An 18,893-nucleotide genomic window follows, 5' to 3' on the forward strand; every position below is an offset into this window, starting at 1 on the left:
TCATCTCACCTCAGTTAAAATGGCTTTTTTCAAAAAAAAAAAACACAAGCAAACAACAACAACAAAAACAGGCAATCAGGGAATTCCAAATGTTGGAGAGGATGTGGAGGAAAGGGAACCTTCATGCACTGTTGGTGGAAATTTAAATTAGTATAATCATTATGGAAGATAATTTGAAGGTTCCTGAAAAAACTAAGAAATAGAGCTACCATACAATCTAGCCACCTCTGCTGGATATACACCCAAAATAAAAGAAATCAGTATGTTAAAGAGACATCTGCACACCCATGTTTGTTACAGTTCTGTTCACAATAGTCAAAATTTGTAAGCAACCTAAGTGTCCACCAACAGACGAATAAATAAATAAAATGTAGTACTTATTCAAAATCAGTATTATTCAGCCATAAAAAATATGAGATCCTGTCATTTGCAACAATATGGATGGAACTGGAGGTCATTATGTTAAGAGAAATAAGCCAGGCACAGATAAACAAGCATTACATGTTCTCACTTATTTGTGAGATCTAAAAATCAAAACAATTGAACTCACGGAGACAGAAAACAGAAAGATGGTTACCAGAGGCTGGTTAAGGTAGTGGGGTAATTGGGGGGAGGAGGAGATGGTACAAAAAAAATAGAAACAATGAATGTGGCTTAGTATTTGATAGCACAAAAGGGTGACTATAGTCAATAATTAAATTATACATAAAAAAACTAAAAAAAGTATAATTCAATTGTTTGTGACACAAAGTATAAATGCTTGAGGGGATAGATACCCCATTTTCCATGATGCGGTTATTGCTCATTGCACGCCTATATCAAAATATCCTATGTAATTCATAAATATATATACCTACTATGTACTCAAAATATTTTTAAATTTGAATTTTAAAAAATAATAAACCCATCATTAAAAAGGAAATGTCTGCTTGAAGAAAACTACAAAGTTTTAATGGTGATTGTAAACAATCTTAGTTGTCATTTTTCATCTATTCTAAAATTGTTTTTTCCACATTTTGATAATTCTTATTAAAATTTTCCACATTTTAATAATTTGTATTAAAATCTGATATATTTTACAATTGGTGGTGACTAGTGGTTTAGATTCATTGAAATACCATAAGTGAAATTATACAACATAATTATTTCTGAGAATACTGGGTAAATGTCAATTCTCCTAAAATTAATATATAAGCTAATTGTTAACTACTAAGCCCTCAATAACGTGTTTTTATTTCCCTTAAGTAAAACTTGACAAGATTATTCTATATTTTACTGAGTAGAATATATTAAATAATAAAAGCAAAAGATTTTCAGAACAAAATAATTGTGTGAGTGTATCTCTACTCAATATAAATAAATACCATAAAACTGTTAGGAATTAAATGTTTGTGGTATTAGATCACAATTTAAAATCTAACTCATTTCCATTGTTCCCTACCTCAGTAAGTAGCATTCCACCCACTCTGTTTCTCAGGCCAGAATTCTTGTGGTTATTCTAAACCACTCTCATTCTTTCATATATTGCATCAAATCCAGCAGCAAATCTTATTGTCTCTGCTTCTAAGATATATTTTGAGCCTGACGGCCATGCATCTAATGCTAGACCACTAACAACTCTTGCCTGGACAACTTCAGTAGCCTAATAACTGTTTTGCTATTTGCATGGAATGCTTCTGCTAAACTACCATCGGTAGACTTGTGGAATGCCTTATGCCACATGACATTGATTCTGATCAAGGAATTCACTTCGCAGAAAAGGGAGTGTGGCATGCTCATGGAATTCACTGGCTGTACCATGTTCCTGACCATGCTAAAGCAGCTGGCTTGACTGAACAGGGGAATGGCCATTTGAAGACTTAGTTACATAGCCAGCTAGGTGGCAATACATTGCAGGTCTGAGGCAAGGTTCTCCAGAAGGCTGTATATATCCTCCAAGTCAGCATCCAGTATGTGATGTTATTTCTCTAATAGCCAGGAATCACAGATCTAAGGATCAAGGGATGGAAATGGGAGTGGCACCACTCACTATTACCTCTATTGACACACTGGCAAAAATTTTGCCTCCTTTTCCCATAATGGTTGCTGGCCTGGAGGGCTTAGTTCCAAAAGGAATACATTTGCACCAGCAGACACAACAATGATTCCCTTGAACTAGAAGTTAAGACTGCCACCTGGCTATTGTGTCACCCTTCCTCACCATTCCCCTAAATCAACAGCCAAAGAAGGGAGTTGTGGTGTTGACTATAGTGATTGATCCTGATAAAAGTGAGTTGGACTTTTAGTCCAACAAGGAAGTTAAGAGAAAGTATGTCTGAAATCCAAGAGATACCTTAGGCTATCTCTTAGTATTACTATTCCCTGTGATTGAGGTCAGTGGAAAATTTCAACAGCCCAATCCAGGCATGACTATTAATGGCTCAGATCCTTCATGAATGAAAGTTTGGGTTATCTTGCCAGGTATAGAACCATGATCTGCTGAGCTCCTTGCTGAAGAAGGGAATAGACAATAGGTAGAAAAAGAAGGTAGTTATAAATACCAGCTATGACCACGTGATCAGTTACAGAAATAATCGTCGGGAGCGTTTCCTCCTTATTTTGTTGTGAATACATTTGTGTCTATATGCATATATTAAGCAAGTATCTTTGTTTTCTTTCTCCCTTATTCCCTTATCATATAACACAAGATATACTGACTTTGTATCATACTGTTTATATATTATTAATTTAACATTATGGTATTTAAGTTATGGAATATCAAGAGAAAAGTAAACATCATTTAAGGACTTTATCTCCTCTTGTGGTGAAGGAATCAGTGCATTTTCAGTTGTATACAAAATAGTTGTATTATGTTAGGCAGAATTATGGCCTTGTTATTGCCTTTATTTGGAGATTAAGTATGGTATAAAGAGATTTATATGGGTGGGAAGGTGACAAGGGATAAGCTTATGATGATTAATTTTATGTCAACTTAAGTGGGTGAAAGGAAGTCAGAGAGCTGGTAAAACATTATTTCTGGGGATTTCTGTGAAAGTATTTTCAGAAAAAAAAAGTAGCATTTGGATTGGTAGACTGAGTAAAGTAAATCACCTTACCAATGTGAGTGGCCACATCATCCAATTCTTCAAGGGCTCAAATAGAAGAGAAACGTGGAGGAAAGTCAAATTTGTTCTCTCTGCTTAAGTTTGGACATTCATTTTCTCTTGCCCTAGGACATCAGTGCTTCTTGTTCTAAGGCTTTCATGTTTGGACTGGGGCTACACCACCAACTTTTCTGGTTCTTCCACTTGCGGATGGAAGATCATTAGGCTTCTCAGTCTTCATAGTCACATGAGCCAATCCCTCAGAACAAATTTATTTCTACATACCTGTGTCTATCTCATTGGCTCTGTTTCCCCAGAAAACCCTAATACATTATTCCTTTCTTGCTCCCCTATCTTGAGCCACCTTCTGCAAAGTCTGTTTTCCGCAAAACAACCAGATATAATATTTTAAAATGCAAGTCTGATCATTTCATTATTTTCTCAAATTTTGCAGTGGCTTCCCGTCACCCTTAGAATAAGTCCCCAATGTGCCCATGATGCCCTGCTGTATCAGGTGCCTGAATAACTAAATCCAGATACTGCTCACTCTCTCATTCGCTGCAACCATTCTATCCTCCTTGTTATGTGCATATTTTCAGGACTCTAGGCCTTTGCATTTTTTATTTTCTCTCTCTGAAACGCCATTACCAAAACGTGTATGGTTCCTGTTTTCTTTTATTTATGTTTCAGATCAAATGTCATTTATGCATACAGGGTTTTGTAACCAACTAACAGAAAATAACGACTTTCTCTACTCATCCTTGCCACTTATCTGACTCAAACTCTTTCCTCACAGTTTATATCATGGTGACATTATATCTATACATATATTATGAGTTATCACATAAATTATTTATTTCTTATTTACTAGAGAGAAAGGAATTCCAGAAGAGGAGGAAATAGTAGCGTATTTTTAAAAATTTAGTTTGGCAAAGATAATTTTGAGGAAAATCCAAACCCCAAAGCTATAAACAAAGGAAAGACAGGTCTGGCTGTATATAAACTTTAAATTAAGTCTTAAAACTAGGTGTGGTGGGTCATGCCTGTAATCCTAGCACTTTGGGAAGTTGAAGTGGGAGGATCGCTTGAGCCCAGGAGTTTAAGACCAGCCTGGGCCACATAGGGAGACCCTGTCTCTACAAAAAAAAAAAAAACCTGTTTTTAAAAACTAGCTGGGCATGGTGGTGCACACCTATAGTCCCAACTACTCAGGAGGCTAAGGTGTGAGGACTGCTTGAGCCCAAGAGGTTGAGCTGCAGTGATTGTTGTGAATGCACTACTACATTCCAACCAGGGCAACAGAGCAAGATTCTATTTCAAAGAAAAAAATAAGAAAACAAAATTATTTTAAAAACAACATATACGAAGTTAAGTGACAAACTGGAAAAAAATATTTGTGAACTATATAATATGAAAGGTTACAATTTTGAGTATATTTAAGTTTCTAAAAAGAATATAAAATAGCACAAGAACCCATCAAGAAAATGCCAAAGAAAATGTCTATACATTTCAGAAAAAATGCAGCTGAGATATGATTGTCAAGCCTTCTAATAATCCAGAACATGCAAATTAAAATGATATACAATATGCATTCAAACAGATTGCTCACAATTAGATTATTAATATCGAGTGTTGAGGAGATTTTGACAAAATGGATAGTCACATCCTATTGAGGAAGCTGTAAAAGTCCAGCTGCTTTTGAGATTAAATTCTTCAAATTAAAAATGATACACTTACTTAGAAACTCTTGTTTCTATATACCTATCTGAGAAAAATACTGTTACATCTGAAGAAGAATAAATACACAAATATTTATTGTAACATTTTGTAAGACATAAAACTTAGAAGCAGTTAAATGTTATGCTATGTTTATTCTATGAAATATGCTGCCATTTATAAGGTAGATCTAAGATAATAATATGAATAGACCTCCTTATTTCATGTAGTTAATTGAAAAAAAGTTGCAAAGCATATGTACAGTATAATTCCATTAATCTCAAAATATTTATAAGTGTGTGTGTGTATACACGTGTAGACAGACGGAAGATAGATATAGATAAACCTATGTATGTGTAAGTAAATAAATATGCATTTATTGGACAGTAGTTATATCTGGGAGGTTAATGGAATTAATCAAAATTGGCTGAGGAAATTTCACTTTTTACTGTTGGAATTTGTTTTCAAATATTCCTTTAGTACTCACCTATTTTCATGAGAAAAATAAATAAAATAAGTGACTGACAAGATGTCTGCTATTGGCTTCATACAAAGACCTGCTCAGTCATCATAACATACCTAACTATAAGATTAATTACATGTCTTTGAGGAGTTAGTTTTAAAAAATCTATATTAACTACTATGGAATCTGTCAATATGTAATTTATAACACACAATTTTTCATTAATTTTTCTAATTTTTTCTCATTTAAATATAATTTTCTTTATTTCTTAATTCAATGTTTTATCTAAAGTTGAAAATGCAGATTAAATATGATAGTAAAAGATTATGAGTAATTCTCTTCTGCAAATGAGAATTATATTTAAACTATACATTAGCTCCCACATATTACAAATCCATGATGAGAGGATGAAGTAAGGTGATTCAAGAAATATTCAACCCACTTTAATATTAGCGAAGCTTTAATGATACTATTACCTTATCCATTCATATCCTGACACTCAAATGTGTCATAATGCTTTGACAGGTCTCATCTTTGAATGCAAAAATGACTTCAGAGTCCCTTGACATTTTTACATCTAAATTTACATAAACAGTCAGTTTTTACAAAAGGAATAGAAAAGAGACCCAGAGTTTAATCTAAGTGTTCTTTCAAATTTTGCTTGATTTTGTGTGTGAGCTATGAGTCAACTGTCTGATTTTAGAATACCTGGGAAAACTAGATGAAGGCTAATGAACAGCAAAAAGATCAGTATTCACAGCTCCATTTTAAAATAGAAATATAGAAAAACACTTTAAACAGTACTTTCTGATTTATAACTTAAAGGTCAATAAAACAAAATCTGCTTTCAATTATATTTTTCTTTAAGTACGTCAGAATGGATCAATATCATGTTCAAACAACACAGTTCTACCCTTCCAAACTTGTCATTTCGTTTCTTCACATAAATATTATTTTGCTCAAATCTGTTATGTTAACTTCAAAGAAACCCTTTACAAATTTTTCTCCACCTTTAAGAAAATAAATATATCAATAACAAAAATACTAAGTGACTATTTAGTGTATATGTAATTGGAAGCTTGCTGGGCATTCTATTACTGTGTCATAAATTATCTACTAAAGCATGGTGGGATTAATTGGAACTGTTATATTAATCCCAAGAGTAATTTTCTCCTTTGGTACTGAATGAATGTAACCACATTAGACACACAAATCATCATGCCCTATAAGTTAATCAGTTCTTCTAAGGCAGTACAATAAAACCCAACTGAGGCCATATATGCACCCTAAGGATTTACAATCTCATCCTCATTTTAGAAACATAAAGACCATTAGGAGATTTTTTTATATCTGCCCTGCATCTCAATAATATGACAAACCCAAGAGATCAAGACATCAAAGTGAAATGAAATGCCACATCTCTAATTTTGATAAATGTGTATTTTGGTTGATTAAGTTTGATTGGTTTCATATTTCTTCTAAGAGTCATTAAAAGGCTATCATTATTGCTTGCTTGCTTGCTTGCTTTTTTATTTCTTTCTTTGTACTTTTGTTGGATAGTTATGTGTGTAGACCACATTTCAAAGAGTTTGAAGTTCAAGTTAGCATGGTATTTATTGAAGCCTTTTTTCATTATTAATTAAATAACACTATGCATTACACATACCATTTGTGAAAAAGCGAAGGTATAGAACAGCTCTTTTGTTAACCCTTCCAGAAAAAAGATACCTCATCATTGATATGAAATCTGTTTCCATGGCTTTTTTTTAGAGCGGATTGACATTTAGCCTTAGCACAACTCTTTCCCACAGAATCCTGACCTTTTGTCCAGCTCAGATTTGCTGCCTTACATAGTCTTATGTAGCATTTATCGATCTTGGTTCATCACCTGAGATGTGCTAAATATTTTTGTAACATGTTCTTCTGTATATATCTATTTCTGGTAATCTATTACATCTGACTCTGACCCTTATCCTGTGGAAATGGCATGATATTCAATCATAGTATTTTATTGTACAAATGAGTTCTTTTTAGGAATGTGAGAGAAATCTCTAGAAGTTTATATCGCACATAGAGGCAGAAACCAGGTAAATTTCAACCACCTGGCTATTGCTATAGTTTTCCTTATCTGAATCCATGTTGTCCCCTGGCATGAGCAGCTGCTTTCCTGCTTTCCTTCCAAGTAGGAATGTGCTAGGTTTTGGTAATCTAAGTACCCTGCTTTCTGGGATCCAGCCTACCTGGGTGCACATAGAAATAGTAGACCTTTGAGTAATTGCCACTTACCTGGAACATGGGTATCTACTATTCCGGATATACACACTAGCTTTCACTGCCCACTCAAAGAATACATTTGATTTAACTTCTACTCCAATTCAATTCTGCCCCCTTTATCTCCCTTCTCATTTGGAATATCTAACACAATCTCTTTTTTTTTTTTGCATCTTTCACAGGATAAAGGAAGAGAGCCCACCTATATGCAACTTTTAATTTTTTTCTACAAAAGCTTCCAAAACAATATAACATAACACCAAAGGAAAAGGGGTAATTAGGGGGTAAAGTGATGAGAACAATTATGATATACCAAATAACATTTTGATTATTCTACAAAAGCAAAATAAAAATAATGATAATTAATATGCAAGTAAATCTCCTGCTGTAATTGCAATTCATCCTCTAATTTTTTCTCAGATATTTTGCACTTGATAAATGAGGTTCATGGTGTTCTGGTAACAAGAAAGTGAGGGTCCAAATGTTTCTAGAAATTCTGCTAGGAGAGTTATATATATATTTTTAAGCTCCAGAAGAGAATCTTTTACTTTAGCACCATCATTGGTGTCTACCTTCCTTCCTATGGTCCTCCTTCCTCAAATGGCAGTGGAAGAAACTTTTCCCACCTAAGTTTCCCATACGTGGGCTCAATTTCAATTGATAAACCATTGCTGTGACTCTGAATTGCTAATGAACAGCAACATAATGGAATGGAGATGAGCAAAAAAGCCAAGGATCATGAAGGAAAAATTGAAAGAACATAAAGGTGAGAAACAGTAAAAAAGGAAAACAGAAAAAAACTAGAATTGGTTCTAGAATATTTATTGGCTTATTCATCAGGTGATATTTGGAGTAAATCTAAGGCAAATATTAATTTTTATTCTCCCTATTTTCTTCTTCTGATACTTCACTCTTGAGCAAACACTGATTTAGCACTTAGCTGCTTGCAAATAACTTATTAAGAATATAAAATGGAATGTATAATATGGTCTTAATTTGGGTAGAGGTTTATTGTTTGTTTTGGCAGTTGAAACCATAGTCAATCTATTGGAGGAGCTAATGCCAAGTTTTTAGAGGAGAAAATAAGACTAAACAAAAAAGTTTTTGCAGTAGTCTACAAATAGGGTGAAACCATCTACTTTTTTTGTTTCTACCATACACATAGAATGCTGAATCCATTACTGATCATCTTAAAAATGTTCTTCAAACTAAACAAAGGCATCAGTCTACTTCTAATAGCACAGGTAGACTAATTTTGGTAGCATTAAACTCTAAATACTATGGAGTTTTACTTGTACTCTCCCTTCCTGTATTAGTCCATTCTCACACTGCAAATAAAAACATACATGGGACTGGGTAATTTACTTTAAAAAAGAGGTTTAATTGACTTACAGTTCAGCATGGCTCTGGAGGCCTCAGGAAACTTACAATCATGAGAGAAGGGGAAGCAGACATGTACTTCTTCACGTGGCTGTAACAAGAAGAAGAATGAGTGTTCAATGAAAGGAGAAGACCCTCATAAAACCATCAGATCTCATGAGAACTAACACACTGTTACGAGGACAGACTGGGTCCCTCCCATGACACATGGGGATCATGGGAACTGTAAGTCAAGATGAGATTTGGATGGGGACACAGCCAAACCATATCATTCTGCTTCTGGTCCCTCTCAAATCTCATATTGTCACAATTCAAAACACAATCATACCCTTCCAACAGTCCAACAAAGTCTTAACTCATTCCAGCATTAATTCAAAAGTCCAAGTCCAAAGTTTCATCTGAGACAAGTCAATTCCCTTTGCCTATGAGCCTGTAAAATCAAAGCAAATTAGTTACTGTACAATGGGGGTACAGGCATTGGGTAAATACACCCATTGCAAATAGGAGAAATTGGCCAAAACAAAGGTGGTACAGGCCCCACACAAGTTCAAAATCCATTAAGGCAGTCATTAAACCTTAAAGTTCCAAAATGACCTCCTTTGAATCCATGTCTCACATCCAGGTCACACTGATGCAAGAGGTGGGCTGCTACAGCCTTGCACAGCTCTGCCCTGTGGCTTTGCAGGATACAGCTCCACTCTTGGCCGCTTTCACAAGCTGGCATTGAGTGTCTGCAGCTTTTCCAGGCCCATAGTGCAAGCTGTCAGTAGACCTACCATTCTGGGATCTGGAGGACTGTGACCTGCTTCTCATAGCTCCACTAGGCAGTGCCCCAGTGGGGACTCTATATGGGAGCTCAGACCCACATTTTCCTTCCACACTGTCTTAGCAGAGGTTCTCCATGAGGGCTCTGCTCCTGCAGGAGACTTCTGCCTGGACATCCAGGTATTTCCATACATTCTCTGAAATCTAAGCAGAGGTTCCCAAAACACAATTCTTGACTTCTTTGTACCCACAGGTGCAAGGCCACATGGAAGCTGCCAAGACTTGAAGCTTGCATGCTCTGAAGTCATTGCCAGAGCTATACCTTGGTCTGTTTTAAGCCATGGCTGGGACACAGGGCACCAAGTCCAAAGACTGGACAAAGCAGCAAGGCCCTGGCTCTGGCCCACAAAACCATTTTTTCCACCTAGACCTCTAGGCCTGTGATAGGGACGGGCTGCCGTAAAGGCCTCTGACATGTCCTGGAGACATTTTTCCCATTGTCTTAGTGATTAACATTTGACTCCAAGTTACTAATGCAAATTTCTGCAGCCAGCTTGAATTTCTCCTCAGGAAATGGGTTTTTCTTTTCTATCACATATACCATTAGGCTGCAAATTTTTCAAACTTTATGTTCTGCTTTCCTTTTAAGCAAAAGTTTCTTTCCCAAACCATATCTTTATGAATACACAAAACCAACGCTTTTAACACCACCCAAGTCACCTCTTGAACACTTTGCTGTTTGCAAATTTCTTCCTCCAAATACTGTAAATCATCTCTCAAGTTCAAAGTTTCATAGATCTCTGGGGCCTGGGCAAAATGCTGCCAGTGTCTTTGCATAGCAGTAGTGAACTTTACTCCAGATCCCAGGAAGTTTCTCATCTCCATCTGAAACCACCTTAGCCTGTATTTCATTGTCAATATCACTATCAGCATTTTGGTCAAAGCCATTCAACAAGTCTCCAGGAAGTTCCAAACATTCCCACGCTGTCCTGTCCTTTGAGCCCTACAAGTCTCTAGGAAGTTCTAAACTCTCCCACATTTTTCTATCTTCTTCTTAGTCCTCCAAATAGTTCCAACCTCTGCCTTTACCCAGTTCTAAAGTCACTTCCACATTTTTGGGTGTCTTTACTGTAGCACCCCACTCTCTGTGGTACTGATTTACGATATTAGTCTGTTCTCACACTGCTGGTAAAGATATACCTGGGACTGGGTTATTTATAAAGGAAAAAGCTTTAATTGACTTACTGTTCAGTATGGCTGGGAGGCCTCAGGAAACTTACAATTATGGCAGAAGGGGAAGCAAACACCTCCTTCTTCACATGTGGCAGCAAGAAGAAAAGAGTACCAAGCGAAGGGGGAAGCCCCTTATAAAACCATCATATCTTGTGAGAAGTAACTCACTATTATGAGAACAGGATGGGGGAAACCACCCCCATGATTTAATTATCTCCATCTGGTCTGTCCCATCACATGTGGGGATTCAGGGAACTACAATTCAAGATAAGATCTGGGTGGGGACACAGCCAAACAATATCACTTCCATTTTTTCATAATCGCATAATTAGAAAAGACCAAAAAGGGAGTCCAATCCACTCACAGTCGGTATACTATGTTTCTCTTCTTTCAGCTAGCATCATTGAACTGTGCAGGAGTGCCTCCATGACAGGGAATTTAAACTTTGCAAGGCAGCCACTCTCTTATTGCTCATTTCCTAACAGCCAGCAAGAACATCTTTATATTTCAACTAAATTAGTTCATATCTGATTTCTACACCTAAATGTTTGAGTTTTTGGAGTTAAATTCTACTATTTCTTCCATATGATGATTCCATAAATGTTTTCACACAGCTACCAAGTCCATCTGTGAATTATCTTCTCTTTGCTATTCATCTTAAGCTCTTTTGGTCAATCCTAAAATTACAGGACTTGAATTCCCCTGTCCTTTCCTTCAGAATACACTGCCTGCTCATAATTTTCTTGCAATATCTGGAAAGTTTGGAAATTAAAATGTAGTAATTTATCCTTAAAATACATATAACTGTGTATTTATCCTTACGATATTCCTAAAGTAATAAGTAACATTTATCCTTAAAATACACATATTTAACTTTTGGATATTAACTGATACCATGTTTGTTATTAATTTTAAAAATCTTAATTTATATAATAAGTATCAAAGATTTCTTATACCAATAATTTAAATTTATTAAAATTTTATTTTAATATTATTTGAAATTTTATTTTACATGTCTCTGAGTAATGTGTAGCTTTCTGACATTTTATTTCACATGTCTCTGGATAATGCGTAGCTTTCTGACATTTCATTAAATGTAATTAAAATATGCTATTCATATCCTTATTGAGGTGCATATAAGATCACTTCTGTACAAACAATGATGCAAGTTTAAATAACTCGACTGTGTTATATTAACAGAACCATCTGTTCAGTTCATAAAATGTTATGCTTTATAATACAGGTTCTATAATACAGCATAGATTAAATCTGAAACAGGAGAGCATAAAAATAGATTTTTATATCTCATAAATATAATAGATTCCTAGATGACTTAATTTACTTAACATATGCAGAACATTCAATATCTTCTTGATTTTAGAGAAAACTCAGCAGTCTGAACTTATTTTTATTGCCCTGGTTTGGATAAATTGGCTCAGTACTTTTGAAATTGGAAAAATATAGCATGAATTTTCCCCCTTTTTTTCCTAGCAATTCATCAATTTTTTTTTTTTTTTTTGGTCACCCAGTCTGGAGTGCAATGTGCAGTGATGTGATCATAGGTTACTGCAGCCCGAACTCCTGGGCTCAAGCTATCTTCCCATCTTCTGAGTAGCAGAGAGCACAGAGAGGTGCCACCATGCCTGGCTTTTTTTTTTTTTTTTTTTTTTTTTTGGTAGAGATGGGTTTCCCTATGTTGTCCAGGCTGCTCTCAAACTTCTGTGCTCAAGCGAACCTCCTGCTTTAGCCTTCCAAATTGCTATGATTATAGGCATGAGCCACCATGCCCAGCAAAATGCTTCTTTACTTGTCTAAAAGATATTTTATTCTATCAAAATATAAACGTTTATTCCTCACTTACACTACAAATAAGCCTAGTCCATATAGGTAAAAACCAAAGTACTCAGTTCTAGAGATGCTGTTGTGTACTTTAATTATCCAACCTTCTTATATGGGATTGTAATAGAGTAGGAAGCCTAGACGTTCCTCTCTCTCTCTCTGTTTTTTTTTTGTTTGTTTTTGTTTTTGTTTTTGAGACAGCATCTCGCTCTGTCACCCAGGCTGGAGTGCAGTGGCGTGATCTTGGCTCAGTGCAACCTCCGCCTCCCGGGTTCAAGTGATTCTCCTGCCTCAGCCTCCTGAGCAGCTGGGATTACAGGCACACGCCACCACGCCTGGCTAATTTTTGTATTTGTAGGAGAGACGGGGTTTCACCATATTGGTCAGGATGGTCTTGAACTCCTGACCTTGTGATCCACCAGCCTCAGCCTCCCAAAGTGCTGGGATTATAGGCGTGAGCCACCGCGCCTGGCCTCGTCTCTTAAATTCAGCACCTGCGCTACTTCAGTGAATGGCACAGATTCATAGTCTGAGAAGAGAATACTTTTTGTTTTCAAGGTGCCCTGCTTAACAAATATTATTTTAATAATACCAACAGCGAATGTTTTCAACTTTCCAGAATATAATTTTTCCGCTTGTTGTCATTGTCACCGCTTCTTAGCTTTTCCAGTTCTCTGTTTTGCAGATATGACTAGGTTCTATTGTTGCTCACAATGATTATCTGCTATTAACACAACAACTGGAGACACACTGACAACTCTTATTGATAGTTTTAAAAATAGCGTTCCCAAAATGTCAATGAAGTTGCATACTGGCCAAGCTTCTTAGCACAATTAAAAAGTATTTGATTTATTTACAGAGTTATTATTTCTTTCCTTAGATCAGGTCATGCACCAGAAAATTTTATCCTTCGGTAACATTGGCAAACAGCTTACTTTTAGAAAGTAAGTAATTTCTTACTCAGAAAATAATTATTACACACCAGTTCCATCAAAGGCTTAGTTAATTTATTATCACAGACATAGCACACACAAGGCAATAATTCAGATTTCAATACAGGTCTAAAAGTATCTAAAATCAATTCACAGATCACTCCTTCCAAATATGAATAAGATGTAAAAAATACACAAAAATTTCAATTAGATTATAAGTACAGTCTGTGAATCAGGCCCTATCTTAGCATGGGAAGTTTTTATTTTAATTAATTCTACTTTTGAGAGGAATTACTTGATGCTGTCTTCGAATAATAAAGATAAGTCCCCAAATCCTGTTTCCAAAACTTATCAGTTTTTTGTTTGTTTATTTATGTTAGACAAGTTAATAACTTTCTTTTTAAACTTTATAGAGTTTTTAAATTGTTTTCAGGATATAATGTGTGTATGTGGGATGTGTGTGTGTGTGTGTGCGTGCGTGTGTGTGTGTGTGTGTTTCATCCTGGAATACTGGTCCCATGTGATGTTGACAGTGGCATAAGGGGTGGATAATAAGAGTAACCAGGGTCCCAGAGCAACAAACTTTGGTTAGTTTATTGTTGATCACTAGCAGAAAAGTACTGCCAACTGTTCACCAATCCACATCCCATCTAAAAGCCCATCAGTAGAGAATGGGGTAAAGTAAACTATGATATAGCAATATTATAGATAATATAGACCATTTAGTTTGGGTGCGGTGGCTCACGCCTGTAATCCCAGCACTTTGGGAGGCTGAGGCAGGCAGATCACCAGGTCGGGAGATCGAGACCAGCATGGCCAACATGATGAAACCCCGTCTCTATTAAAAATACAAAAATTAGCTGGGGGTGGTGTGGCGCACTTGTGGTCCCAGCTACTTGGGAGGCTGAGGCAGGAGAATCACTTGAACCCGGGAGGCGGAGGTTGCAATGAGCCGAGATTTTGTCACTGCACTCCAGCCTAGTGACAAAGTGAGATTCCTTTGCAAAAAAAAAATATATATATATATATATATATATATGTGTGTGTGTGTGTATATATATATATACACATATATATACCATTTAAAAGGATGATTAAATTTTATGACTGCTTTCATAGGAAAATCTTCCAAGAGTGTTAATGAGTAAAAAGGATTTAGTGTTACATAAGACATTACATTTACATTAAAATACATGAGAGAATCAGAGAAACACAGTTACAAATAGAAATAATTCTAAATATTTTAATAATAAATTTTCATAAGTATTTTTATAAGAAGCATGGAAATAGGATATCATCTGGAAAGATAAATACTAGATTTAAAATAGTGATTATCTCTGGGCAGTACACCGATTTTGGACTTTGTAGATGTGGGTGTACATCAACAGAAATATAAACTTAAGCTGTTGCGTCTAGAAACTTAAAAATAAGAATGTACCAATCATGTATAAAACAAAAAGGATATTTTTATTTTTTTAATTATCAAACACCTTCCAGTGAAATTACAAGCTGATTTCCACATAGGTGTTCAGTGAGATATATTGTAATAAAACACCAAGAATCACTTGTAACTGGCACATTTTTTGCATGCAAACTACTTGCAAATAGTTTGTTTCCTTGGTTAAAACATTACTGCTACATTTTATCATTTTTAATTTTGAAGATTATGTATATCGTATTAACATTTACTCTACTGTGACTATCATAAATACAGAATCAGAGCTTCACGAATTAATTATTTATTTTCCATAAGAGCCAAATAAACCGAATTAAAGCTAAATTTCAAACAATAAGCAATTTAATTTTAGTTGATGTATTAAAAGTGGAAAAGTCCTTGCTCGAAATAACTTGGAAGAAAAATACAAAGATGTATCGAGTTGTTAAAAAAAAAAAAAAGATCACTGCAGTAATCAGAGAAGCTCTGAAACATTTAGGCACTTAACCCTTGAGTATACACTTCCAAGGTTCTCTTTTATCAGCTATTCATCTGTAGTAGGCATTCTTTTTTTCATTTTGATGAGGTCCACAGGTAACCCTTTCCAGCAGCTTCCAACATACTTCTCCTTTTCTGGGGCTAATTTGCACAATCTTCTCCTTCATGTCCACATTACAAAGTGAGAGAATTCCTGGAGCAGAACTGTCAGGAAATGTCACTGCCACTGCCACTCCCTGGTCAATAAATGAGGCAAGGGATCCAAAAGACTGTGATTGTACAGGCCTGAGTAGTGGAAACTCAAGATTAGGAATCCCACTCAAATCTCACCATTGAAATTGAGAATAAGCAGTTTCCTCCTCTCTACTCAAAAATGAGTAGGGAGACTGTGCTGGCATTGGGGGTTGGTAGGTGGTGTATAGAGTACTAGTTAATGAACAGTGAAAATATCAGTAGATATACAATATAATATTGGTTAGTTACTATCACTTGCCAAATGATTTTATACAGACAACATTGCCAACCTTCCAGTCGGAGTGGGCTCTTTGATAATGCTTGATATACATTTTGTATTTGTGCATTTGACACCTTTCTTTTCTCAGAAGCATATTTTTCAGTGTTGTACCTAATCTTCTAATTTTCTTTATATTTCCCATTCAGAAAACTACCTTAACTTTCTCAGAATCATTCTTAGTAAATAAAATATACCTTAAACACTATAGATCACATTGGAAAAACTGGAGCAAAAAATTTACTATGCTAAGTATATATATATTTATATAAATATGTAATGTGAAAATGTTAAAAATAGAGTGTTTACAAAGATTTGATACTATTGTTAGATAAGCTGGTAAATATTTTGTACCTTGAGATAAATGAAACTTCAAACAACAGTTGGATTTTAGAGCACGTATCTTGGTCTGCATATATTGGAATGCAATTATTGACCTGCATAAACTGAGCATGAAAGATCAAGAGAAACCTGATATGTAAACATAGTACCTGTCTATCATTTTTCCCCCCATTGGCATGACATCTAATAACAAAAATAAAACAAACTTCTGTGAGTCAGACTGCCTCACAGGTCTGCCACTGGACTGGAACATTGCAGAGCATATTCTCCTGTTGGTTTCATGATTTGACTTAAGTTACTCACAGTTTGGGCAGCTTGGTGCCTTCATTGCTCTCCCAATCACTTACTAATGTCAAGGAGGAATGAGTGAAAACTACTCTAAGGGAGTAGCATAGAAGTTCAATACATTTCTCCTTCCATAAGACATCTTATTCTTATGCCTCTTCACATATGATCTTTCTAATTTGCTCTCAATTCTATTCCTCTTCTGTCCTCTGGGACTTTGTCCAATTATTCTTTCCATCTCTTTCTTCTGCTTTTATCTATCACCCGTCCAAAGGGTCAATAAAAATGTTCAATTCTTTTATATTCTAAAAAAAGTATCTTAATTTTGCTTCTAATTCAAATATCATACTTTTATCTTTTACAAAAAAAAGTCTCAAAAGTTGAATGTAGCTTTTCTGATTTCAATTTCTCACATTCGACTCATTCCTCACAATACTGCAATCTTATTTTGTCCCATAAATTGACCTTACAAGGGAAATTAATGACCTCTAAGTTGCCAAAATCAACCAGTCTCTTCTTAGGTTTCATTCCCATAAAATTGCTGCTGTTTGGCAGTAGCTTTTCGAGACTCACTTCCTCTTTAATTGTGACAATAATTAAAGATTCTTCTCCTTTTATCTCTCTTGATGTTCTTACCCAATTTTCAAACATGCATTCATTACTTGAACATTTACTTAAAGCATTTTCCACGTTAGGTGCTAGTATGTGTGTTGGCTTCCCTTTCTCATCTGGCATCACTCTATGTTCTTCATTGTATCAATTTTTCTCTTCTTATTTGCTTCCTTTCTTTGCAACGTTTTATATACACCTTTGACATTTATCTATATGACTGCGATGGCCAAATCACTTATGGATTCTAGCACCTCCTCTGAAGTCTAAGACCATATTTCCAAATTTCTGTTGAAAATGTTTGTGAAGTTCTCCTATTGCCACTGAAAATGTTTGCTCTTCACATATGAAATAATAATATTACCTTTCTTATCTGTTCTTTTTCATTTTCCGAGTTCGAAATTCTCTTCTAATTAACCAAGTTAACCAAGTTAGTGATCTTGAGGTCCTCTTTGACAACTATCTCTTCTTTTAACCCCACATACAATCTTTGTCAAGCCCTGAAGTCTATGTCTCCCGAGGGTCTTGGGGACTTTTTTATTCCATTCCAAAACAAACTTCATAGATAAGATTATAAGTGTATCTGATACCTATCATTTTTTCCCTACATTCTACCAGATTGCTACTTGAATTTTCTTCATTACAAAATATCTTGTCCTTTTAGTCTATTGCTCTAATGTCTTCTATAATTTTGATTAAAATTCTAAATATCAATCATTTAAAGTCCTGTCTTTCATGTGTAATATTATCTAAATTTTCCTAAAATTGTCTCTTTTCCTAATAGAATCCTTTCTAGTCTTCAAGACTTAGGGCAAAGGCCAGGCCCTTCATGAAGCCTTATCTAATGTTTTGAGTCAGAAGGGATTTCTATTCAGTTAAGACTATAGCTCAATTAGAGTTCTTACTAAAACATGTCTGTCACATAGTGCTGTAAAATTTCTTGATGGCACAAATCTCAAGCACCAGAGCAGCTCTTGGCACACTTACTTTTCCTAAGACTTTCTTGAATTGAATCTTTGAAACTTCTGTGTTCATCTGTATTAATTGTATGGTGAATCAGTTAATATTGGCTCCTCTGGCATACAAAGTTTTGGTTATAAGACCAATCTTGAGGCTCTGATGATACTAAGATGACTTCTTTTTATTCCTTTCCTCTCTAAGTTTAGGAGATTCTATACAAAACTGCAGCATGGCTTAGTTGCCTGAACTTGATTCTCAGAAGTGAACACTTTTCTACTTGTCTAGTTTTTGTTCAGGTTATATAATCTTATTGTGCACTCTTTAGTCAGCAGATGGAGATAATTCCACTTATCACTGGCTTTTCTCATGGGAGAATTGTTTCCATGATCCCTTGGCAAATTTCTTTCTCAAGTCGCAGTTTTCAGAGCATTGGCGAAATATCATGGGCTATTTAGAAGGAATAGTTTCTTGAATTGCAACTATTACCAGACGGTGTTGTGGTTTTTTTTTTTTTTTTTTTTTAGAGAATGCTAAAATGGGATTCTGAAGACCTGAGTTCTAGTTCTGATTT

General features: G+C 35.3%; 1 long non-coding RNA gene across 1 annotated transcript in view; it reads right to left on the reverse strand.

The window, feature by feature from the left end:
- The window catches only part of LOC129057704 (uncharacterized), a 1,380,833-nt gene that overhangs the window by 1,032,647 nt on the left and 329,293 nt on the right, over positions 1-18,893 (reverse strand). Inside the window, exon 4 of the long non-coding RNA XR_008522424.1 lies at positions 8,926-9,004. This is a non-coding gene — a long non-coding RNA (uncharacterized LOC129057704). The remainder of the gene's footprint in view (positions 1-8,925; positions 9,005-18,893) is intronic.

Source organism: Pongo abelii, chromosome 12 (genome assembly GCF_028885655.2).
Source record: "Pongo abelii isolate AG06213 chromosome 12, NHGRI_mPonAbe1-v2.0_pri, whole genome shotgun sequence".
NCBI classification, from domain to species: domain Eukaryota; kingdom Metazoa; phylum Chordata; class Mammalia; order Primates; family Hominidae; genus Pongo; species Pongo abelii.